Genomic DNA, 27,308 nt, shown 5'->3' on the forward strand with positions numbered 1-27,308 from the left:
AAAAATAACTAATCACATCAAATTCATTGCCTTTGTTCGCCACCAACAAAATAGGCTCTGAGGTATTAGGCCTAACGATGATGCCCATATCCCCCCGATGTCTCCAGCCCAATAAATTGTACCCATGCATTGCAACATACACTTTACTCACAGCTTTTCTGTCATAGAAATGAATTTTCAGATTGTGTACCACAACACATCAATCTTTGCCCCATCATAACCCACAGAGTTGATATCAGATGCTATCAATTTAATGCCTTTATAACCAAAGAGTTCATTCCAATGTTGGTCCCCCACCATAGTGTACCTGGACCCGGATCCATCAGGGCTTTCAAAGTCTCTCCCCCAATCTCCACAACATTGTCTGGCATCCTCAGCCCCCCACTATAAATCAAATTCCCATCCGTTCCCACCAAAACTACATTGCTTCCACTCTTTCCTACACCTTCCACAGCATTCACTCTTTGTCCCTTGTACACGCTGGCATAATGTCCCTTTTTTCTAGGCATGGGGGAGTTTATAGAGTTCCGCTACATGGAACTCCGCGTAGTGACAAAAAATCTCAGCCAAGCTATGTGGAAATCCGCAAGCGGTGGAGTGCGTTATGTCTTTCCGTTTGCACTGATTTTTTGCGAACTGCATCACGCACAGCACAAGGGGGGACTGCTTCTTTCTGCCACTCAAGTAGAAGTTCTACTCGAGCATCGGCTTCCTCAACACGAATGGAATGTTTCTCAATGAGAGTCGTAGTGAGCATCCCCGACGACCCGTGTTGAGAAATGTCGCTGGGAAGCGGTCTAGCGTTGCAATTTCCCCTCCCACCAACTTACTGTTGGGGATCGCGAGCGAGGAAAAGTTTCCGCTCTACTATGCGGAGTGGAGTTTTTCAGAATTTCGCGAGCTCCACGACATCTGCGGAGCACGGAGTGCGAAAAACTCAGCGAACGGAGTGGAGTTCACTAACCAGGGCTACTTTTTCCAAATTTCTTACTTAGTGCATTTCTGGCATAAGAAATCAAACTGTTAGAAAGGTGTGATGTACTATCACATCTGTAGCTTTTCACCTCCTTGTTATCCAAGTACATCTTAGAACTCTTGTTACCAGTTTTGTGACCTATGTTAATCACATCACAGCTTTTCCCTGATACCTCCTTTGTTGCAACAATTTCACCTATGTGATCTTCCACTCATGTTTCACAGATCTCTCAAACCCAGCTGGAAGCATTCTCCATAGATTTGCTGTGATGTATAGTGAAAATGAGTACACTGCCCATAGAGGTATTTGGTGGATTCCTTCAGGTACATTAGTAACAGTGGGAACACACTATCATCAGTAAAGGCACCAGCTGCAGTTTGACTTTAGCAGATTCTACACGCTTATGTCATACATTCTAGATCACCACTGCAGTGGACAGGCGCAAGACTGCACTCCCATAGAAATGTGCTTGGGGAGGGACATGAAGTTCGCCAGTTTCAGTCTCTGGGCAAAAAGGAGATACACCATGCCAGCACTGAAGTCCTTATGCAAAAAGAAAGCTGTTTATTGATCAGCATAGAGTGTGAGATGGTTTCAGATGCCACTGATAAATCAAGTAAAACCAGGGCGCCCTTCATTTCAATCTTTGACCTGTCTGCCGCCCTTATCCACTTTGGTAAGTACCGTTTCCATGCTGAAACCTTTACAGAAGCCAGATTGAGCCACATATACGCAACATCATTTGGAGCTAGCAAGGGTTTCTTCAATAGTGGTATGAGTATGGCATCCTTCCACTAATCAGGCACACAGCCATAAGCAAGTGATAAGTTGCACAGCTCTTTTAAAGCCGGAGCAACAGTTGATGCAACACTTTTCAGCTGCCTGATAGGGGCTGCATCCAGAGTCAAGCCTAAAGGTATGGACAGAAAATCTGCCTCAACTTCCCCTTCTGTCACAGGAGTAAAATGTTCCCAAAGTGCATTCATACTCCCCACATCAGGAGGAGTGGACTCCTTAACGTTGGCCTGGAGTTTACCCACCAATGTAGTTATTTTTGTGTGGAAGAAATCTTAAATCTTGTCTCAGAGCTCTTGGGAAGGTGTACATTATTTACACTCACCAGTTTTAAAAATGTTCAATACTTCCCCAGGCAGGGTTTAAGGAATTTAGAATTGTGGTCTACAAAACATTACCATTAACCCCCTTTACCCGGCTATAGTGAGCCTGTAACTTAGCTTTATAGCATTTTATGCCTCCTCAGAGCCTTTTATCCATTTGCTCTCTAACCTTTTGCAATCCTGCTTAAACCCCTTCAACTCATGATTATAGCAGGGATAAGAATAATCCCCTCTTTTTTAGCTCTAACTTCTAACCAGGTGATGGAATCAATAGATTTAAGAATCAACTTGTCCATCATCCATGTGTTCTTAACTGGTTTGGTTTGAGCAAATTGTGGCTGGGAGTTTGCCAACATGGCTGCCCTTTGGGAGTCATTTGATTTAATTCAAATAACTACTTGAACTCTTTTGTTCCTAGGGCTGCACTAATGAGGTCCAACCTCCCCCACCTCAAAGGTTATGGCAGAAGGATCTATCCAAGGCAAGAAGAGAATCTTTTAGGGCTGCGCACAATCGAAGGCAAAGAATAATGTCTAAAGTGTACCCTGCTAAGTCAGTGGAGCCGGTCGTCAACACCTCTAAATGAAGTGCTTTTCTGGATCATCTTAGTAGGGTGCATCCTTCTTCTCCATATCCAAATAAATAATAATATGTTACAAAATAATGATCTTGCTGAAGTCAAACATAGATACTGAAAGTGTCCCAAATAAATCAGGAATAAATTCTGCAGCCATCCCATGAGTTCGGTACCCAAGAATGCACTTTAGTACTGTATTGGGAGAGGATCTGATATTGAGCAATAGAGTTTTCGCCACGAACATGCAATCCATATTGAATTTTGACACCCCAAAAATGATCCTACTAAAGCACGCCACTCGACACCCTTTTGCCCACCAGGTCTTTAAGTATTTTCTGGTATTCATCAGGCACTTCCGTAGCAATATCAAGTGCTGAACCTTCCCTGATCAGCTAGGTTTCAGTAACAAACATACAATACAGCTGACTCTCATCAATTTAATCATGGATTTCCTGATAGAGTCTGCTAAGGGAATGAGCATTAAGTAAGGTGCAACTAATAACCTGTAGCTGCTTACCTGGGTTACTTGGTTTAGTTACAGAAACCGTTTCCCTATCGGATGAGTTTGTTAAGAACACGGCAGAAAGTGTTACCACTTTTCTGAGCTCAGGAGACAGAGAACAACCGTGCTGGATCTCCTTTCTTCTGTGATCGAAGGCAAAACCAACAGTGTCTCTGGCCCTGATCCACATTGAAGTGCAGACAGATGTGTAGCGCTGTCTATATATCTTGGGCCTGGGTCATAGACTAGCCCGCCCAAGTGAGAATGTGAACCTCTAATGCTAATATTGCGGTCAATATGGAATGTTCCTCCAAACCCACCCGGTATCACATAATACTACTTATGCCCCCAGTTATACCCTAAAAACAGCATGCAAGAACCAAAGAGAGATGAAGAGCAAAACAGGAAATTGTATATAATTATAGCAGCTTGTCAATTTAGCGATGGTGTTTGTTAGGTTGCAATGTCAATGAGAAATCACTTGAGTTGATAGGAGGAACCAGACTAGGGAAAACCCTAGAGGATAAAGAGTCTCTCGCCAATTATGTTTTTCGGGTGGGAATTCATTGGAGCAAGAAGCACAAATTAATTTTTAGCTAAGTTCAGTTTCATAGAGACAGAGGACATCCAGTTGGTTAGCTTTTCAATGAAAATCTACAAATTGGTTATGCTGGCTGGAATGTAGAACCTTAGGCAGAGTTGCATGTTTTCAGCATATTGATGTGTACTGATGTTGTTTTCTCAAACTGTTGTGGCTAGGGGTTCCATAAATAGGTTAAAGAGGTATGATGAGACAACAGAACCTTGGGGAAGGCCAGCTTTTAAGCAGGATAGTGGGTGATGTAAATGAATTTACTTTTACAAGTTGTGTTTCCGAAACATATAAACCAATTCAGACAGTACCTTAGAATCCCATTATCATAGATAGGCTGCATATAAGGGACTGGTAGTCAAGGCTGTTGAAAGTTGTTGAAGATCCTATTATAAGAGTCACTCATCCCCTTCAGCCAGGATTGTAAGTGCATCATCAAGTCATCTAGTGACAAGAGGAAAGCAGAGGAGTATGAGTATGTGAGTGAAATAGTATTAAATGGAGTTGGTGTGCCTGTTGTCACCCAAAATGGTGACCTAGCAAATAAAAGGTTTAGAATTGAGCTGTGGAGGAAGAAGATTTGGACAGGAGTTCACAGGGTAGATTGTAGGAGTAGTTAGCATATAAAGAAGAGAAACAGGGATGGGAGGTGTCAGAACGGTAATATCCCTTTCTTGTCCATGGGTTTGTTCTTCTGCCCGTAATGCACAACTGTTGGAACCGGAGGTCTCTGGCTGGCACAGGTATGCACTTGTGACAAGCAGGGACCCTCACTTCCAGTCAGGGCAAGGGAACTACTCCTTCGAATAACCCCTGCTCACCCTATAGGTAGTGTGGCGCGAGCAGACAAGGCTAATCCTCAGGGCGATAGTAAGTTAAGCATTTATGATCACACACAGTAAACCCACTGACCCACCACAAATGGACACCAGTCGTATGGTTGTATCAGAAATATGTATACTTTATATAAAAGATAGATTCAAGCAGGATTATCACAAGACCATATAACGTTTAGCGATTTGAGGCCACCAGATTACAATAGGCAACTTAGTCTTTGAATGTTCGTTGTTCAGCAAGGTACGATTACAGGGAAATAAGAACGTTGCAGACCCTGGATCCGATATGAACTCGAGATGGAGTTCAAGTGTACCTTGCTTGTGGAAGTCCGGGGCGTTTCAGGTGCAGCTACTGGTGAGGGGGGACCCGGGACGAGGCCAACGGTTCTCCAGAGGATCTCTCTGGCTCGGTCCCCCTCGAGGAGCGAGGCGGGGGAGCAGGACTGTGGAGGGTTGTGGCGATCCGGGGTTGATGCAGCTCACGGGGGAGGCGTTGGTTCAGGCATGCGGGACGTACTACTTCTTAGCACGCCAGGTTGTACTCGTGGATCTGTGAGGGGCGTCGCGTTCTCGGGCAGACAGGTGCAGCACCAGGCCTCCGGTACCACAGGATGGGGAGGCCTTTCTTGAGGTGCGGCACATGTCTTGGTATGCAGGAGGGCAAAGCGAGACAGTTGGCTAAGTTACAACGTACGGACCGTCCGAGGCTATGGAATGCTCTCGGTGCAGATTCCGGCTGGAGAAGATGAGAGGCGCACAACGCACTCCGTTAGCGGCGAGGTGACAGGAGAACGGGCGGCCCGGCACTGGAGCGGAGAGCGACTCAGGGATGAGCGGGGCTCTCTACGGCGGGGCGACCAGGCTCCGAGCTGTCACGACCTGGGAGGGGGCGAAGGCACCCGAGTCACAACTCTGGCGAGGGAATAAGAACTAAGGACCAACAGCAGACGGGCACAAGCAGAATAGAACCCAATGGTCCTGGGGTTCCGTTCAGGGGGCAAGCTCTCGATGAAGCCCTTGGAGATCGTTTCAGGCACAAGTCTACAAAGTCCTCTCTGGTCCTTCCCTCTCTGTTCTCAGCAAGGCACCACTGCAGGCCAGTCTTACAGGATACAGACTGTTTTCCGTCCTTCAGCTTCTCTTGGTCCTTCTAGTCAGGCAGAGGTTTGTCGTGGTCGAAACTGGATCTGATTTGTAAGGAGCGTAGCGCCTACATTTATACTGTGTTTCTTTTGTCTTTGCGGGCCGGGGGGCCTGGGCCTAGTTCAACCCGGTTTTGGAGTACTCTGTTGACAGGACGCTGCCGTCTTCTTTCAGGGCGCAGGGCAGAGACATCAGACGCTCCGCAGGAGGTGGAGCCAGCATTGTGGTGGTAGAGCACAATCCTATTCAGAGTCAAGGACTACTCCGCCCACCCATCCTGGAGTAAGCACCCTATTCACCACCTGGAGCCCCCGACTGTCCCCGTGAATCTCCCAGCCCTGTCACTCACACAAACCCAGACAGCAGATACACATCCTGGCAGAGGCGGGCTGAAATAGTTAGGCCAGCAAAGGCTAACTTTCTAAAAGTAGCATTTGCAAACACAGGATATTAAAATAAACCTTACTAAAGGAAGTATTTTATTATTCTGAGTTCAGGCATACCAAACTTGATGTGCTACCGTGTTCCCTGAGCCTGCCGAGACTATAGCGTGTAATAGTTCCGGCAGCTCATCTTGGCCTAAGAGAACAGGTAGCCCTTCAATAGTGAAGAACGAAAAGGGCGGTAATTCACTACTAGGACATGCCACACTCTAGGCTTGTCCTACCTTACGCTTGCAATGCACCCTGCCCGTAGGCCTACCATAGGGGTGACTGATATGAAGGTTAGGGAAGGTTCAGGGACTGGCAAGTGTGGGCACTTGCGCAGTCAGCGTGACAGTACGAGACCGTACGCGGGATCTGCAATGGCGGACCCGAGACACATCTTACGAGGCCGCTTCTGTGGGTGGCGCAACCAGTGCTGCAGGCCCACTAGCAGCATTTGTATCTACAAGCCCCGGCACTCCTCGTGCACTCTACTGGGGACTGACAGTAAACCAAATAAGCCAATTGTGGAAATCAATTACATATACACTTTACATTGGGAGTACTTGCACTGCGGCACGGATTGGCCGTGGCGCAGTGCCCTGAGCATCGAATACCAGCAAAACATCTGAGGCACATCAGCAAAAAGTGGAAGGGAGACTCACGCCATGGTGCCAGGTCTAACAACAACTGTGTTCATATTTGGAATACTTCTTCAGCTGGATTGACGACAGCAAGATGCAGAAACCTCAAACTTTTTTTGGGGCCTCTGTTGTGGGTGCTCCAGGATAGAGAGAGTCCCAGTGCTAGCTGCTGTCTGAAAGCTCACTCTGCTCAAATGCATTGTATTGAGAATAGCCTGGGATGGACATTTAAAAGAAGAACCACTGCAAATAAATTCTACAGTTATAGATAGAGTATCAAAGATTCCCTTTCTGGAAGTTGTCTATAAATGTTAGGGCCAAACCATCTCCAGTTCCAAATTCTCCATGATCAAGGAAGGTAGTGCTCTACAGAGTAGTCAGAGGATCACTGTGCAACCAGGGCTCATGTATGTCTGACAGCTAGTCTTCCAGTGGTGAGGGAACATCACCTATAGCCTGAATTTCCTGTTGGAGACGAGGTGTGCCTGCCCCAAAGTACCTAGAATCCTCCCTGCAGAGAACGGAAGGAGCCTACTTTGCTTTGCAGGAGGAGAGACTGTCTTGGGAACAGTGAGGTCCAGCATATTCCCAGTGGCTATGGGACACCCAGGAAGAAACTAACTTCCTGAGAATACTCCAGAAAGACTCTGATGCTATTGTGCCCCCCAGACATTCATTGAGCTTCCTGGAAGCAAAGACAAAATGCTGATCGTATGATTGTGATGCAGTGCACGCAACGAAATTTGTTTTATTTATTTATATGTTTACTTACCTGTATTTGGCAGTATTCAGTAGTTTACTACTCCCCACCCTGCACCTCCCCCACCCCACATCACCACCCGGCAGCACTCCCACCACCGACCGCTACTGGTCAGGAGCATGTACTATTATGTTTAGAAGAATAATTTGGGATCCAAGGTTCCCAAATGTCGGTTTAATGGAGCAGAACATGTGTGTACTATATTATGTTTAGAAGAATAATTTGGGATCCAAGGTTCCCAAATGTCGGTTTAATGGAGCAGAACATGTGTGAGACAGGCAGTGGCGTTGTGAAGTCCCCGCTTTAGCAGCTTAAGCGGGGTGAACACTGATTAACTATTTATGAACCTGTCTGAATGTCTACAGACAAAAGCTCTTCAATAAAGAAAGTACAAAATAAAGCAGTGAGAAGAGATGCATAAAGTAAAATTCTAAGAAAATAATAGAGCGAGTGGACAGGAAGAAAGAGTAAAAGGATGGACATAAGGAAATGTGAGTGGAAAGCTGGTGATAGGTGGAAGATTAATGATCAAAGGGTGGAAGGGTAGATTGATTCTGAGAAATTGGGTTGTTGGTTGAGTGGGGTGTTAACCCTGCTGAGCAAAAGCAAAAATCACTGTCAGGGTGAACCACTAAGGTCACTACATTCCTGTGCTTAATCCTCTGGGAGTTTGGCACAAAGGCAGTCAGGCTTAACTTAGAGGCAATGAGTAAAGTATTCATGCAACATTCAAACATCAATAAAGTGGAAACACAATGCAAGACAAATCCCAAACTACTTTAGACTAAAATAATCAATTGTATTAAATAAGATGACACCAAAGTGAAAAATATCCAATAAGTAAAACCAAATATTTGAATTTTTAAAGTTTGAATTAAAAATAGCGCCAAAATTACAAAGCAACTATGACTATCTAGTTGCACTATACCAGGTCAAAGTCAAAAGTAAAGGCTGGTCGCAATGGAGTGCTAATCATATACAGGGACCAGGTTTGTCCAGGTGAAATGTTTACCTTCTGACTTGGAAACTTTTATGGAGAAACAACGGTAATCAATGAGTCATCAGTGGGCAAAATGCAAGGTTAATCTGAAGTGGTACTTGACTACGGTGGGTTGCTGAAGGTGGGATCCTGGTACGCTTGTCAACAAAGGTGGGAAATCTCTGACTGGGCGAAGTGTGAATTCTCAGCCCAGGAAGGCCTCCACGTTGATGCTCAGCACTGGACCTGATGAAATTCTTTACATCCGAGGTAGACATTTTTCTGGCAGTCAGATCTCTTTCAAAGGAGGAAACCAGCATGCTGAGGCTGACTAATGACTTGAAATTATTGACTGTAACTTCTACGGTGATCACAGTATAAATCAGTTCTACAGAGAAGTAGGCAAGTTGGGCAAGTCTCTAACTGGCTCATATCAGCCAGCGATAACTTTGCCCCACTAATCAAGTTCCCTCGCTCTCGTCATAACCATTCTCATAAATGGTTTACTCCACTCCTCAAAACTTTACAGTTAGAACTTCGTCAATTCGAACGCAGATGGAGAAGAGACTACTGCCCGTCAAGTAGAGATATCTATGTGGCAGCTCGTAATAGGTACAAATCTGCTATCTCTGCAGCCAAGAAAGCCTATGTCTCCGAGCGTATCCTGTCAGCTCCCTGTAAGTCGAAGGAGATCTTTAGAGTTCTGGACGAGTTCACGTCTGACGCCAGAACGCTTTTGTCCCAGGCCCCTACCCAGGAATCTTGCAATGCACTTAGCACCTTTTTTTTACAGAAGATTGTTTTGATTAAGGGCACTATCCCGGTCACTTCATTGGATGCTGTTCCCATCACACCCCCTCATAATGCTTTCTCTATCACCCAGCTTCCCCCACTAGACGCTAGATCTCTAGCCAACCTGGCTGCCCGGATCAAGTCTGGCTCCCCTGACGACCACTGTCCACCTTCCATACTTCGCGACATCTGCCATTCTCTACCCGACTGTATCCTTCCTCTGCTCAATTCTTCTCTTCTTTCCGGGACGGTACCCAGCTCCTTCAAGGAGGCCGTTCTAGTGCCTCTGTTGAAGAAGCCTGGAGCCGACCCTGCCGTCCCGGCAAACTATCGTCCTATCTCTTTCTTACCTTTTTTCTCAAAAATCTTGGAAGCCCATGTCACTGCCTGTCTCTCGGGGTTCATCGAGAGTTCCATCTTTCTCGAGGCCAACCAGGCCGGCTTCCCCTCTGGTCATTCTACGGAGGCTGTGATCCTGGCTGTCCTAGACACCTTGAGAGACGGAGCTGACAAGGGTACCTCCCAGGCCCTGGTTTTACTAGATCTGTCGGCCGCTTTCGACACGGTGGACCATAACATCCTTCTACACCGTGTCGAACAGGCCGGCATCCAGGGCCTGGCGCTGGCCTGGGTGAAATCTTTCCTTATGGGGAGATCCCAGTCCCTCAGCCTAGGTACATTTAGGGCCCCTAGGGAACATCTGCCTTGTGGGGTCCCTCAGGGCTCCTCTCTATCCCCTCTTCTTTTCAATCTCTATCTTCGCCCTCTTCTCTCTTCTCTGAGGCAGTGGGACGTCCGCGTCTTCAATTACGCGGACGACCTACAACTCATTTTCTCTCTTAACTCTCCCTCTTCTATTCCTACTTTTCAGGCAGTCATGTCCCATATCTTTCAGTGGATGTGTCAGAACCAGCTGAAACTGAACCCCGGTAAGACGGAGCTCCTCCTGCCGGGTAAGAGCGCCGTCCACTGGGGTCCACATTTCTGGCCGACAGAGCTTGGCTCTCCTCCCTCCCCGGTAACCTCGGTGAAAAGCCTCGGGGTCACTATTGATGCTGGGCTCTCTCTGGGGCCGCAGGTGGGGACAGTGGTTTCCTCCTGCATGTTCCAACTGCGCAGGATCAGGAAGGTGGCCTACCTTCTTACTCCCGATGCCTTGCTTCAAGTCATCATGGCCCTTGTTCTCTCCCGCCTGGATTTTTCAAATTCCATCTATCACGGCTTGCCCAAATGCTCCATCAATAGGTTGCAAGTCATTCAAAACCAGGCGGCGAGACTGGCCCTCGGGATTCCGAAGTGGCAGTCCGCCAAACCCCGCCTTATCAAGCTACATTGGCTCCCGGTTAGCCTAAGGGCTGCCTTCAAGGTTGGCTGTCTTATTTTCAAATCTCTCTCTGGTTCCTGTCCCGCCTTTCTGAAATCCCTTATCTGCCCCTACTGTCCCTCACGTAACCTTAGATCACTTCACTTACATCTTCTGGTGGTCCCTCCTTTCAAACTCTGTAGATCTGGGGGTCGAAGATTTGCCTTTCTCGGCCCCAAACTTTGGAACTCTCTTCCCCTCTCAGTTAGGACTTCCGGTACTCTCATTCAATTTCGCAAATCACTAAAAACCTGGCTTTTCCCACAATCCCGCTAAATTCCCTCTGTTTCCTCAGCACCCTTTCAGCGCCATGATACCTCCGGTGACAGTGCGCTATACAAAATCCCCTTAACATAACATAACATAACATAACAGAGAGAAAGTTGGCAAATGTTTCTAAATCCCATCTCTTGCAGTTTGAGGACAGGAGGAGTACACTCTTACGCCAGCCACAGGTCCAAGACCTCTGTGACACCACTTATGGGATGTATGACGTTACAACGCAGGCTATTACAACGCCTGCCTTTACAACGCGGTTTTTACATCGCAAACCTTTACAACGCATACCGCTTAGAGGTGCTGGATAGTGGTAAGTATAATTTTCTATTCCAACTCCAGTCCCCGTGGACACTAGGGAAGCTGTTGGATAGAAAATTAAACTTATTCCCTATCCTAGAGCGCCCCCCAGCACAATGCGTTGTAATGGTTTGCGATGTAATGACCGCGTTGTAACGGTAGTGCGTTGTAATAGTTTCGTTGTAAGGGTTGTTCACCCACTTGGGGGTTAGGACACTCTCCAGCACAGGCCAACAGCAAGGTCCAGAGCATGTCCAGTTGATACTGGTCAGCTGGGCACTTGCATAGAAAGTTGTATCTGCAAACTTGTGTCCCTGTAGCTCAAACAGTAGTTTAGCCAACTGACACATGGAATTACCTCTGGGGTCCTAGCTTCAAGGCAAGCCGGTCCAGTCTTCCTTGGGTAAACAACATTCACGCCGATTATTTTTCTCCGCGGGTAATCACAATGCGGTCGTTATCACGACTGCGTTGTGATTCCGCATACTATTACTCCGCAAGTCGTAACAACGACTTGCGGTGGGGGGGGGAGGTGTTGGATTTAAATTCCAACACCTTCCCTAGTGTCCGCACAGACTGGAGTTGGACTAGCAAATTATACTATTCCAACTTCCAGCGCCCCCCCCCCCATCCGCAAGTCGTTGTTACGACTTGCGGAGTAATGGTATGTGGAATCACAACGCGGTCATGATAACCACCGCGTTGTGATTCCCCGCGGAGAAAAAGAATGCGGGAATTCATCATATATTCCTTCCTTCAGGTTTTAGAAAGCAGAGAAGTTCTTAATCTGATTCTTCACAGTTCCAGGAGTATTCTAATGACGGATCTGTGGGGTCCACTTTTATGTCTAGTGTCAGCCTAGAGGAGGAAGGGAAGCCTTTGGCCACTGCTAAACCAGTTCTGGTCAGTTCATCTACCTTCACTGGGCTTCATGGCAGCCTGACTTGAGAGACAAAGGGGATCAGGCCTAGATGTGAACTTCATCTGCTAGTGACTAGCATTGTTTGAAGGCCAAGAAGATGCTGGGCATAGCCCACAGGGTATCAGATCAAGGGAGGAGTCCCCCTCATAACTTACAGGAACCTTTGTCTACTATCTGAGAGCAATACATATCTTACCACTGGGGTGCCATCTGGGGTCAGGTGACAGCTGGACACTGGCAGGAAAACCTTTAGGTTTTAGGAAGGACAATCACAACTTTCAAGTGTAATTTCAAAAATAGTAATATAAAATCAGACTTGACAATTGAGTTGGATTTTGAATTACTATTAAAAAGAGCCCTTAAAACATTTTTGTAGCTCCTTCCAAACTGAATTTTGAAATCATTCAAGTTAATAGTGTAAACCAATATTAACCTACGGGATGTCCAGCCTTGCCACTTTGTATATCGACTTTGAGGGGGGCCTACTGTCAGGACATGTAAAACATTAAATGTACATGCCCTACTTTTTAAACACTGCACACTCTGCCCTGTAGGCATTTAGGTGTAACATATAAGAATAAAACAGTAATATTTAGGAATGGCAAAAGGTTTGCACACACAGAATGCAATTGCAAGCCTGGGGATATGCTTTACAGTCCTACTTTAGTGGGTGGCACAGTGGATGATGCAGCACATTAGTAGCATTTAATTGTCAGACCCTGGTAACTTGTTCTACCATATACTAGGGGCTTACAAGTAAATTGAAAATGTGCCAATTAGGAATAACTAAGTAAAATAATGTGCAGGCGCACAACCTTTTTTCAACTAAAATATTTTTTTGTAGGTTACAATGAAGTTTGTCAATGTTGATAAGTCTTAGGTTATTCCCAGGGTGACGCTTTCCGTCCAATTAGGAATAAGCCAATTGTAACATGTTTAGATAAGCAAGCAAAAGCACTTTACCACTGATTGGCAGGAGCAAAGTGCACAAAGGTCGATGGCCAGCAAAACCCTTTTTAGCAAAGGAAGGCATACATCGAGGGAATACCACACAAAACATGGTCATTTCCAACACTCATGCTCTGATGGTAAGCCTAGTTTTATTTTCACCTGTTTGAAGCAATTTAGTCACAAATTGTAAACCTAGGCATTTAATTACTATTGTTTGTCCGAGCGTGAATCTGCATACGGGGGAGCTTTCACTACCACTACTTTATGCCAAGATTACATGACCAGAAGACAGATACTGAAGACAAAGGAATGACTCATTAAAGAGAATTCCCACAAGGCAGACAAAAAATATCTGGCAATGCTCAGGAGCTGCTCATGCCCAGTGATTAAGGTCTTGTCTGATCATCACCAGTAATTAGTGTTTTCCCTGTGACATTTAAGAAGATCACTTCGCTATGCATGCTCAGCATTTGTTTGCCCTATTCCATTTTCTGGATAAACATTTTTGAGCGTTGGCTGATGATTAGCATCTTTCATCTCAGCAAATGATAATAATATGTTTCTATTTTATATGCTCTCTTATGGTATTTACAAATATCTTTAGAATGGCAAACTAAAGTGAAATAACAATAGAAGCAGTGTAAATTAAAAAAACAGTGATAAGTGTATCTCCACAACAAATCTTTTCAGTCAAGTAAACATGCACTTGCTAGTGTCTCTACTGCAAAGATTGACTTTTACGTTCTTTTATGGGACTCACTGAGTCCTACTCAAGGTTTGTAAAGAATTTTTCAGACAAAACTTCATGTATCAGATCCTTACTTAAACGTGGTGTGGGCTTTTCATGGAATGTTCAACATCAGGAATGTTTTGAAAATATCAAAAAAGAAATTTGTAATGATAAAGTTTTATTGCCATTTGAAGTACATAACAAATCTGTTGTTATAGTGGATGCGAGTGCAACTGGTCTTTCACAAGTCAAAGGTGGGTCTGAAGTTGCTTTTGCTTCCAGGATCTTAACCGAGGCTGATGAGAACTACTCGGTTATTGAAAGGGAGGAGTTGGCCGCTTCCTGGGCAGTGGAGTATTTTAGGACACATCTTTGGTTAAAAAAAATGTGTCTTAAGAACAGACCAGAAACCACTTCTTAAAATTCTTTCACCGGAAGGTACTGGTAAAGGGTCAGCTAGACGTGTTAAACTTGCCTCCAGACTTCAAGTATTTCAATATTCTTGTGTTCGATATATCCAGGGATGGAAGAATGTACAGGCTGACTGCCTTTCTAGAATGTCTCTGGATTGGCGTACCATTACTGATCCATTTGTCTATGAAGGTGCTGATGACATTGCTGTTGCTTCCATAGAGGATGCCGTGGTTGTCGGTGAGGGTGCCTTTGAGGCTGGTGACTGGGAACGCAAGATGCATGTTGATCACACTCTTCAGGAAGTTATCAGACTTCTTAGACTTGGTTCTAGGAGAAAAAATTATTTCCCTATTTCAGTCAGACCCTTTATCAAAGTTCTTGATGATCTATCTGTCATCAACAATACCATTTTAGTCAAAGATGAGAAATGTATACCTCCATTTGGCCTCAGAAACAAACTTTTAGCTTTAGCACCTGAAGGTCGTTTTTGGTGGCCAGGGATGGATTCTCAGGTTGTGAAGTGGGTGGAAAATTGCTCTATTTGCAGGGAAGGTGAGAAAAGACTCAAAGTGGGACCCAAATCTATGGATGCTCACATACAAAACCAGGGCTTCCCTAACACAGCATTTGCCTTGATTTTATAGGTCCCGTAGGTGAATTAAATGAAGGGGATAGATCTGCCATTGTTGTGGTTGACATTTTTTCTAAATGGTTAGTTGTTGAGTTTACTAATGATGTTACCACGTAGAGTACTATTAAGTTCTTAGGAAATCTCTTTAAGGATGAAGGCATTCCTTCACAGATAATGACACACAGCTTACCTCTAAAGAGATGCAGACATTTCTACAGAGTTGTGGGGTCTCTCACCGTCGCATTTCACTCTACAATCCCCAGGGCAATGGAATATGTGAAAGAGCTTACAAAGTGGTCAAAGGTATTATTCAGTTGGCCTCCGCCAATGGTTCTATTGTGAGGAAAATGGTTAATGAAATGCTATGGGCCTACCACACAACTCCTTTAATTGATGGTCAGTTTTCACCATTCCAAATTATGAGAGGGCGAGCTCCTGGTTTGGAATTGGTACCTGCCTGGATGAAACAAGTTGTTACTTTACAAATTAAAGCTCCAGTCTTACCCTCTTCAACAAAAGTGTCTCCTCCTTTTATTGTGGGTAATCTGGTCAAAATTAATTAAGTGGGAGAATCCAAAAAGGGTTGTCTAAATTCAAAGAACCTGTTACTGTCCAGAAAGTTCTTGATCATTGTGTCATTCTCAACAATAGTGAATGTTGGAATTTTAGGAGAGTGGTGCTATATAAAATAAATGTTGCTGTTTTTGGTGAGAATAATGTCTCTTCTTCCCTCAGTTCTAGTGGTTATCTCTTAGCTCATACACCTGTTGAGACTGCTTCTTTAGTTCCGACAGGTGAGGCTCGCAATGTGTTGAGTGGAGATACTCCTATACCTGTAAACCACTGTTTCCAAACATCTAATTTACCTGCTAGTGGCTTGGTCAATGATCGTGTTCCAAGGCATCGCAGACCACCAACCTATTTACAGGATTTTGTTTTGTTTGTTAGGTTTTGCTTTTATGCTCATGTGATGGTCATTGCTCATCTTTTAAGATTTCAGTTTTTTTTTTTTTCTTTTCTTTTCATTATTTTTTATTTTTAACAATAGAAAGTAAGAAGATGTCTAAAATAGTCTCAGGTGTTGTATATTCTTGATCTTCTGACTCTATACACGTAATTGAGTTGAGAGACTGCTTTTGACGAGTACTTAGAGCAAGCTGCTTCCCAACCCTCACTCCTGTTTCATAAATCTTATTGCGATGGGATTGATAGGTCTCAGCTGCCCTTTGAGTAAACTTATTATTTATCTCTGCTTTTAGAATCGCCATTTCTCTCAAGGTTGAACCCCCCTCTCCGCCCTGAACAATTATGGCAATATGCTTCTCTTCTATTCTAGCTAGCTCTTGAAGCTGTAATTCGTTTAACCTTACACTTTCTTTCCTCTGCCTAGCTACATAGCTAAGTGTCTCGCCCCGTATTGACGCCTTAAAGCAGTCCCACACCGTATTTCTAGATGAACTATAACGATTGCAATCCAGAAATCCTTGCGTCCATGCCTTGATATACTCAATATATTCCCTATTGACAAGCAATTTTCGGTCGAAGGTCCAACTTGAGCGAGGTCTGGCCATATTATCTATACTAACAGAGAGTACTAAGGGATTGTGATCCACTATAATCTATGGTAATCTGGAAATTCTTGCCCGACTAGCCCAATTACTAGACATCCAGATATAGTCAATACGGACATACTTATTGTGAGGATTCGAGAAGTATGTGTACCCTGGGTCTTGCGGCTGCTTCAAATCCCATATGTCAGCCAAGCCTAAACTTTCCTTAAATTGGGAAACAGCGCTATAGACTTTCGTCTTACGGCCAGCATATTTATTTCGAGCTTGGTTATGTGTTAGATCTATTTTTGGGAGGGAGATATTAAAGTCTCCACAAAATATAAGTGCTCGAGACCAGGATGAGAGTTCCATCTCGAGTTCAGTAAATATAGTAGGGTCATCTTCGTTAGGGGCATAGATAGAACATATTGTGATTCCGAACTTAAGTTCCACAATGACCCACCTGCCCAGAGATTCAGCAGCTACACGTATGGCCTCAACCAAAAAAGGCTTAGCAAGAATAGCAACCCCTCTAGTCCTAGAGGTGTGAGATGTACATACCAGCAGATTAAACCCGGGGACCCTCAATATTCCCCTTTCTGCCCAAGGGATATGAGTCTCCTGGAGACATATTATATCGAATGCATTCTGGCTAATTATCCCACACATTTGTTCCCTTTTCACCCTATCATTAAGGCCAGCCACATTCCAAGAGCAGAGTTTTACCCTAGCCATATTGCGCTGTATTTATTTTTATTTTCCAATCCAAATCTGCTATGAAACCAAACTTAACTCTATATTCTATGTTAACACTATAGTTTATTTTTCTAAATCTGCTTCTACAATCATGATTGCCATTTTTATACATTTTCTCCCACCTGCACCCCCCACCCCTTAACCCTTCACCCCCCCCCCACCCTCCCAGAAATGAGGCAATTAGACTCCATTAGAGTCTGTGGTGATGGACGTGCATTGTCGCACCGGTGCTCTCAGATTAACCAATAGACAAAAGTTCCTAAACCGTAAGATGTGAATCATGAACCATAAACCAACAAGAAAAATAGGAATCATGCACACTTTTTTATCCCCCCTTTTTTTTTTACCCTTTTCTTTTTTCTTTCCTCCCTCCCCTTCTCCCTTTCCACAAAAACCCTTTCAATCCATGACTTACAATAGAAATAGAGGAGGTTTTTTCAATGGTTTACACATCTACATATCCTGACCCCCCCAAAAAAAACAACAAAAAAACAGGAGGACGAAATTTTTATCTCATGAAAGGCTATCTAAATACTCTTTTGCCTTAACCACAGAGGTAAAAAAACTTTGTCTGATCACCGTTAATTACTTTCAAACGAGCTGGATTATTTAAATACGCCTGAAGCTTCTTATCTTGAAAAGGTTTAATGAGTTGGCGCAAGCGCCACCTCCACTCAATTGTTGCGTGACAGAAGTCAGGGCGTACAAAATAGGTTATGTGACCACTAGATTTTTTTGCCTCTGGCCTTGCTTTCTCCCAAACTGCCTGCCTCAGTATAAAGTTGCCAAAGTATACTAATAAAGCTCTTGGGTATGCGCCAGGTTTCGGGACACTTCGCATGGTAAAGGGTACTCGGTGTGCACGCTGCAACTCCAGGTCCCAGTTCCACGTTGACAATTCTGGTATGGAGTCTTGAAATAGTTTGACCATAAAGGTGCGAGCGTCACCCCCCTCCGCTCCTTCAGAAATGCCCAAAACCTGCAGATTATTTCTACGTAGACAGTTTTCCATGTCTTCTAGTTTCCACATCACATCAGAGAGCTCTGTCTCATGAGTGTCAATCTGCTCACGATTTGCAGCAATTTCAGACTCATTACCCAAAACTCTCGTCTCCATCTCAGTCATTCGTTCATTGAAAGAGCTGATTTTCCTTGAGAGTTTGCGAACCACTCCCTGCACCTTCCGTAACTCTGCTTGGGCCTTCCGCCCATCATGAGAAGTCTCTTCTCTATGTGCGGCGATGGCTAGCAACACAGTCTCGATCGTGGGGGCAGACTTATCTAGAGAAGACCCGGATTCCAGCTGCTGTGTTGGTCCATGTAGGCTTACTGGAGCCACTGCAGGGAGCATATGACTAGTAGGTGTGTAGTCAAATGCCAACTCAGCAGAGTCACGATGGTTCTTTCTATGTCTCATTACAGTTTTTTGAACAGTTTTCACCGCCTTAATACTAGTTTCATTGTCACTAGAACCACTTAGGTGAGAACCTGTATCTGTTGACCAGACCAGCTCATCCGAGAAGGAATAGAAATCACTTGGGTCCTTGTCCTTATCCTTCTCCCTGTCTTTATCCTTATCTGGATCGTCATCACTCAGATTACATGGGCCTTCAAGAAATATCGCCTTTTGCTTCAGCTGCACAACAGGTGGCAAATCCTGATACTCTGCCTGGGTTTCTGGGCCCCTAGATGTAGCTAGGACTGGAGCTAGCTGTGTGTGTTCCAAACTGATATTTTCAGTTCCGTTTCCTACATTGATATCTGTATTCAAATTAAGCGAGGGAGATAAGGTAGGCTGTACGAGCTCTGCACCAGCCTTCTCAATGGTTCCTGCAGTTACAGTCAACAGAGGAGACAAATGTGAGTGTGTATCAACAGAATTGACACGGTTAGCATTCACCACTATCGGGACTGTTATCAAAGAGTCAATCTGCCCAGTCTGCCCATTTGCTCCCGCTGGTGCTTCTCTCCTTACACCATCCGAGCTCTCCATATTAGACCTGCTCACCGTACTATCGCGGGCCCCCTCACCTTCTGCCAAATTTCCGCTGATTGTAGCAATTACCGTATTGTTAGCCGATTCAGATTCAGATTCTGCAAGCGGCGTCTGAGACGCGTGTTCGGCTCCCGGCTGACTCTGTACGCCCTGACCCGGAAGAAGCTTCCCCGGGATTTTACGGAGGAGCTCTACCACCGAGAGAGCATTCTGGCCGCCCTTCCGAGCAACGTTAGCCTGAGGATTCAACTTGCTGGGCGTCTTCTCCGATGGTCCCACTAGAGCTTGACTCTTCGCCACGCCTCTCATGGACGCCTCAGTATTCTCTCAAAGAGCGAGCTTCGTCGCTCTCGTCTTTGCAGCGGCAGCGGCAGCATTCTTCGGCGGCATACCCACGGAGCACAAACTCGGCTTCGGCTCGCAGTCCTTGGAGCAATGCAGGTGAGACAAGCAACAGTCCTGATGTCTCTTAGTTAGGCGACAGTAATATTGAATGAGGGCCAGCCCGAATGCAGTTGCAAGCGCGAACATTTGGCTCTTCACACGCGCTGTCTGTTCTTTTAAAGCGTTCTCCGAGACCATTATGCGATGGGTCAGGGCTTCAACACGACATAAGCCAGGCAGGATGTATAGATCAAAATGTTTTCCCTTTTCTCATAAGATAGCCTTTCGGTACCAGTCTGTGTAGCACGCACTACCACATCTTAAGGCAGAGTTTCACAACTGAGAGCACTGGACGACCCGCACAGCGGTCTCAAGCGGCCGCCATCTTGCCAGAAATCTTTAAAAAGTTCTATGAGAAACTGTATCAAAACGAGGACTCCCCTAACCTTACCGCAATTAAAGAAGTATTGGTTAGATGGGCAGCCGAGTCTGAAAGCACCTTAGGAGTAGATATGGCAACTAGGCAAGAATTAGAAAGGGATATAACCCTGAGTGAAGTACAAATTGCTCTAGCAGAACTAGCCCCGGGCAAGGCTGCAGGCCCAGATAAAATTCCACTCGAGCTCTATAAGATTCTGGGTAATATTATAACCCCTCTACTCCTTGACTTATTTATCGGAATCCAAGTTAGCAGTACTCCTCCTAGGTCATGGATGGAAACGAATATTGTGGTTTTGCCAAAAAAGACAAACCTCCTAAATTGACATCATCCTATCGTCCTATTTGTCTTATAAATTCAGACTCGAAGGTTTATTCGAAAATCTTGGCCAATCGGCTCAGAGGGACTATCGAGCGTCTGGTCTCTCCGTCGCAGCATGGCTTCATACCGGGCAAGGGCACTACGGATCATACTAGGCGTGTCATTGCCCTGTTTGATGCCATGGCTGTCGCGGGGGGCCGGATGTCGATGGTCCTCCTGGACGCCGAGAAGGCCTTTGACCGGGTCTCATGGCATTCTTGTGGGCAGTATTAGAGCAAAATAATATGGGACCCTGTTTTATGAAGTCTATAAAAGTGATGTATTTCTCACCAAAGGCCAGAGTTTTGGCAATGGGTCAGGAGTCGTCGCTTTTTTATATATCTCGGGGGACAAGGCAAGGATGCCCATGTTCTCCGATCCTCTTTGCACTCTATATTAATCCCCTTATTCTAAAACTGCTAAAGGCTGAGGCAATTAGACCAATTACTCTGGGCCCTTTCAACACAAAAATATTAGCCTACGCCGATGATGTGGCGGTAGAAACATCACACCCCACGGAGGCAATAATTGAAATTGAACAGATCATTCAAACATTTGGCCAAGTCTCGGGTTATTCCTTAAATAGGGATAAAACGACGGTTATCTGCACCCAAAATACTCAATTTATAGACTCCAGGAGAGTAGAAAGTGCTGTTTATCTGGGAGTTCGTATATCCCCCAAATTATGACCCTCTTCTACAAAAAATTCAAACAGATCTTAAATGGATAGATGGCATACAGCTCTCGATTATTGGAAGAGGCAATTTTCTTAAGATGAATATTCTACCCCGGGTCCTATACCTGTTCCCGGCGATCCCGTTATTGGTGGAGGATAAAACCATCAAGGCCCTCGAATCCCAGATGAGTAAGTTCATATGGGGATATGGGAAGATAAGGAGATCTATCCGCTTTCTATCTCTCCCAGTTACAAGAGGAGGGCTAGCAATCCCTAATTTGGGATTCTATATGTTGGCAGCTCTGCTTCAGCAGATGTTGTCATTATTTCGTGCAAAATCTCTGGAAAGTGAAGTAGGGGAGAATTACATACCAACAATATTTGAACTGGCTATTGGGGATAAGGCTAATGGCCTTCTAGTAAATCAACTTGAACCTTCTTATTTCAAGAACATGAAATTTAAGATTATATTGAGTGCCTGGGGTATCTGGAAGAAGACACAAAAGCATTTGAGTATCCCTAAGTATAATAAGTACACCTCGCTATGGCACTCCACCTTACTACCACCACTAATATATGATGTGATTGCTAGGAAATGGGAAACTTTAGGAGTTTTAACCCTTGGTGATTTCTTATTGCTTCCTGTCGCTCAAAGATTTCAAAAGCTGCAACCTAAATTCTCTATTCCCAGCAATAGTGTATTCAAATATATACAGATTAGTACGATTCTAGACCTAAAATGTGCTGATATTACATTAGAGAATATCCCTTTATTTGATTGTTTATTTAGACCCCTAAGATTGGCACGATTTATGATATCTTAATTGAGAGTCAGCGGGATGATGTTGCTTCTATCGAGCAGGGCTGGTCAAGGAAATTAAACAACCCTAATGTTGGCATTGATATGTCACTACCATTGTTAACAAAATTGTTTGTGTCTTCCAATTTGAAAGCACAGGTATACAAGACTATTTATGATTTATATTTTACCCCTGCTAAACTCTTCTCTTGGGGGAAAAGATCTACCTCAGAATGCCCTAGGTGTGGAAAAACTGAGGCACACCTGCTCCATATGCTTTATGAATGTGGAAAATTAGTAGTTTTGAAAAATATGATAACAGGATTTTGGCAGGAAGTGTTCGGACATCCAGTGGCAGAATCTCTTACCCTTTACATCTTGGGTTATGATAATACACTGTCACATACCATCGAGGAAGAAACATCTCTCTTTTTGGGGACAGCTGTGTATCGTATAATATTAACAGCACGCTGGAAAGATACAGATCCTCCTAATTTCCAGATTTGGTTATCCCGACTCTTAGGTATGTTTAATCAAGAGAAGGCGATTTTCGCCTGTAAAGGTGTAAGGGCGAAAGCCCCGGGCATTAAAATTTGGAAACCAATTGAGAATTGGAGTAATAATATTAGAGTAGTTAACTAGACTTTTCCCACTAATGTAAATAATGCCGTGGCCTTTTTCTTTTTATTCCTGCTTTATACTATAATTTTATTTTCGTGTTTGCTAAATATGCTTGAAGATTAAAATGTTGTTCTTTATGTCTGTATCTGCAATTATGAGATGCCAAATAAAAATTTAAAATAAAAAAGAAAGTAAGAAGATGTGTTGTACATAAAGTATTCGCTCTAGTGTTTCTGGAATGTTTTACTTGCAGAATGTGCTTTGCTCTCATATTCTATGTTTTCCTCTGATCTCGGATTCTGTTCCACGGCAGTTACTGGTTGCTGCTGTGGTGGAGAGTCCGCTTGTGTATCTTCTCTGCATCCTATTAAAGGATTAACTGTCTTCACCTGGATCGTGTATCTTCTATTTACGACAATTCACAATGTGGAAGACCAATGACCAGGTGATGAACAATGGAATTGTACTGGAGGTTATATTTGCTTCATAAATCACTCAATTGTGAGAATGTGGAGATTATGCATTACTAGAGATGCCTTAGGGTCACAGTAAGCATGTATGAGTAAACAATGCATTTACTCAGAGCACATTTACTACAGGTGTATTTCTTATTATGTCTTTGTATATCTATAAAATCATTTTAGATGCTTGGTAGGAAATATCCCTTTCTTTCTTTAGATCTGGTGTAGTCTGAGCCTTTATTATGACAATCAATAACAAACATGGTGAGAGTTGGGTTTTGTTCAGCCCCTGCAGCCACAAGCTTTTTAAGTTAGGCCCTTTCACCTATTGCCAATTCTTGAATAAAGTGTAATCACGTATTGAATTATCTCAGCGGGTTTTCTTTCCAAGCAGCATTGTTTGTTCAGCTCTATTGCCCCGTCTATGCAGTGTTTCCAGTGCAGTCAATACAAAATAATGTGATTAAGACATACAGGCGACGGAAACTGAACACAGAAAAATACCTCATTAATGAGCAAGCCCAAAAGAGAGGTTAACAATTTTTTTTAATGTTCAGTGGCTGATCATATTGAAGTGCTTACGGTCTTCTATATTGGTTTATTTCCTTTTAAATAGAAATAAAGAAAACAAATGAAATATTATTAGAACTGTGTTACCATTCAATATGTGATGATTAGTGTCTCTATCATACAGAGTGAACTTGGTTCACAATGAGAGGGCACTAGTGATCATGCACAGATGAGTTCCATGGTATTGAAGAGGTTGGTTTTGATTTACAATGAGCAGACACATGTGAGCATGCCCAGAGAAGTGTGATTTTGGAGAAACTGCTTTTGGTTGACATGGAGCAATAGGTAATGACTGCTACGTAAAGGTAGTGCGATGTAATGACTGCGTTGTAAAGGTTGTTTCCCGGTAATAAAGAATGTCTTCTCTTTTAGCACATTCAGCAAAGGTTTCTTTCTTTTTTGCTTCTTCAGATACATTTAACAGTGTTTTAAAATGCTTGGCAAGTCACTTTTACTTCAACTAGCAAACACTGTTGTCAATATGGCAAAGCTCATGTAACTCACAATAAACGTTACACGTAGGGGGCGTTATGTCAGTCTCCGACAGTCATTTGTTAGGACCCGACATGTTCAGCCGTAGCTTGAAAAAAGTGTTTTTTATATATTAGATTATAATAGTTGAGTATCAAGTGTCACCTTAGCTATTGTCTGCTAGATGAGTTACTGTTCCTGCCTAAAGAGTGCCTCTCACTGCAGGTCAAGTGACACGCCTGTAGATTGGAACAGAGATGTATTTAAGTGTCGGAAAGTGTTTCCGCACTTCTGTTGTTGCTGCACCAATAGGGATTTTGCACAATGGTTATGCTAGATGTATGGAAATCAGTGGCTGTGCCCCTTCATCAACAATTTTTCTTCTCTTGTTTCACAATTTTTCTGTTTCTCTGATTGCATCCCTTGATTAGACAACTAATGGAGAAGAAAGAACTATGTATGAAGGTGAAAGATATGTTTAGTGCAGAACCCACAAACCTTTTGAGTGCTTAAGATAGACTTTGGAGTGAAAACACAAATGATTTGTCCAAAGTAGGCATTGAAAGAAGATTCCAGTGATAAAGAAATGTGCTACATGACCACTGAGAAGTTCAGAATATTTCTGTAGGGTTCCTGAGAGAATACACTCTTGATTTTAAGGGTCTATAGACTTCTAATGGAACTAGAGAGGAATAAGGTCAAGGCCTATCAGGTGTCACTGTTGAAAAACTGAAGATAGAAATCAGCAGTGAAGACATAAGCTGCCTAAAAGCATTCATGAGGTTGCACACTGTTGGAAGCGCTGTGTAGACAATATTAGGCGAAACCTATGCTCAAAGCTGTGAGCACATTGAAATATGAGCTATATTGGAGGCCATGTAGACATTAGGTGCTTGTTAGTCGGCATCCTTCTGAGCTGGCCGACCCTTTCAGGTTTTTGAACTGACAGACTCAGACATAGCCTAAATGATAGGGCTTGACCCCCAAAGTATCATTTGGGCATGCTCCTGGGGGTTCTGTGGGAGACATATACTAGTTTCCAAACTATTACTGATTGCTAGCTGAGCTTCATTGATGACTCAGAAACAAGATGATTTGGCAAGGGGTTTTTAAGATACTTACAATGGATAAATTGCTGCATTTTGTGAATTGCAATTGTCTTGTTGAGTGTTTACCAGTAGTTGACAAATAGTTTATTTGAACGATTAATTAAAATCAATACAAAAAAAGCAATTAGTGTGAATAAAAGCAATCATTGTAAAAAAAAATAAAAAAATTTAGTAAAACAATGTATGTTTTCAAAGCATTTACTACTTAAACGATTCCCCCGAGTAAAAAGTCACTTTATGCCATGATTGTGTTCTCCATTAATGCTGTTCTCGCAGAATGAATGAATTTGCCAAAGTTGGCCATGTGCTTCACCGTGTCCAACAAATATAGTTGAAGAACTGCCTCTTTTACCGTCCGCACACCTAATTGAAGAAGAATGGGCCTTAGGTGGATTCTACGGGCTGATAGCAGTGCAGGACAACATAACAGAATGTGCGCTAGAGTTTCACGTTTATAATGACAAAAGCGACATTCCGCGATAGGTGGGCCTACTTTCACAGCCGGATACAGCTGTTTTAAGGGGAGCACATGCAGTCTTGCAGCCAGGATCCTTTGTAGGGCTTGCCTACCCAACGACTGTACAAGATGTGGTTTGTGGCCATTTAAAATATGAGGAGAGCTTTGAGACTCATGGAAGCCTCTGACCGTCAATGCTTCAATGTCCAATTTTCTTGAGCAGGTTTTACTTGCTTTTTACCAGTAGTTTCATATATGGCTCTGGAATATAGGGAAATCAGCTGCCGAATATGGATGAGCGAGATGTGATTTACGGACAACATCTGCATACTTTGGCATAAGGTCTTGTTGTGGTGAATATTCTTGGTTGATCTTGAACATGATTTGGAGGAGTGGTTCATGTTTTTATGCCTACTGCCTTTGAGGCTTGGTTATTTTTTTCATTTTGGGAGCTTGCCAGCTTTCCACATAATTAAGAGGAGGTCTGAAACATATTTCAGGGAAATATATTATTACCTTTACTAAGTTAAAAAGAAACAAAAAAACAAGGCAGGTTCCACCTTTGCTAGCTGGGTGGCTCTTTTTTGTATCTATTCTTCCTAAAGTCTTTCACAGCATTTCAAGGTATAGACTAGGTCCTTCCCATACTGCTTTTTCAATTTGTTCCTCACATAGATGATACTAGTGCTATTCATGAACTCAATTTGAGTTGTAAATAACTATAGTCTTTAAACTATTACCTGTGTTTTTTATTTCTTTATTTGGCCAGAGATCAATTTCACTGCCTCTGAAAGTCTTACATTCATTGGATGTTATCATTAGTCTTGGGTTGATTGCAATTGACAATCAAAAGGCATGGAATTGTTCGTCCTCACCCACATACAATAATGTAATTAGAAGAGTAGGTGTGTAAATACACATAGGAAAAGAATGGACATTCTATGCCCTCGTTATGCGGGTAAGATCCTGAAACTGGCGAAACGCAAACCTGCTCCTTGAGCTGAAGATGGAGGTCAATAAGTTCCATTTGTTTTCAAAGTCTCCTGGTCCCAGACATAGACGTAGGAGTTAACATGGGCACCTATCATGGATGCAAAAAAACTAGAATGGCAGCACATAGAAACACAAAAAGTGACAATTGCAGAGAATAGATGTTTCAGTGGATATACAGTTTGTCATTTCAATTTTGGTTTTACTATCTTAAAGATCGAAAGTCACCACACATTAGGAATGCACAGACCATGAAGTTCTGGATTGCACTTTCCATTCTGCTACTTGCAGCATTATAAAAATCAAAACCACAAATACCACAATGTAAAGAGAAGAGTCAACAGGGGCCACATAAACTACTGCTGCCTAGAATTTGATGTATTAAGGCAAGTGAAGTATTTCATTGAGAGTAGTTCGAAAGAAATTGAGAAGGTTGTTTTCTGCAAGAGAAAAAACATATAAAAATGTGTCTTATAAGGGACAATGTGTGGAGATTCACTATTACTGACCAAATGAATAAATGATTGTTTCTTCCTGTCCTTGATTTTTAGCCTGTAGAATTGTGCATTGCAAGATGTTTAAAAACAAATTCACAGATACACTACAAGTTTCAGAATGCAAAGAATGATGGCAGCTATGCACCTGAATCTTTCATGGTAATCTAATCAGTGCCATTCTCTATACATGAAAATAAATCGGAAATGTTCAACACCCCTGGGTGATTCAGCCTTAATGAAG

The sequence above is a fragment of the Lissotriton helveticus genome, chromosome 4_1, assembly GCF_964261635.1.
Source record: "Lissotriton helveticus chromosome 4_1, aLisHel1.1, whole genome shotgun sequence".
Taxonomy (NCBI): Eukaryota; Metazoa; Chordata; class Amphibia; order Caudata; family Salamandridae; genus Lissotriton; species Lissotriton helveticus.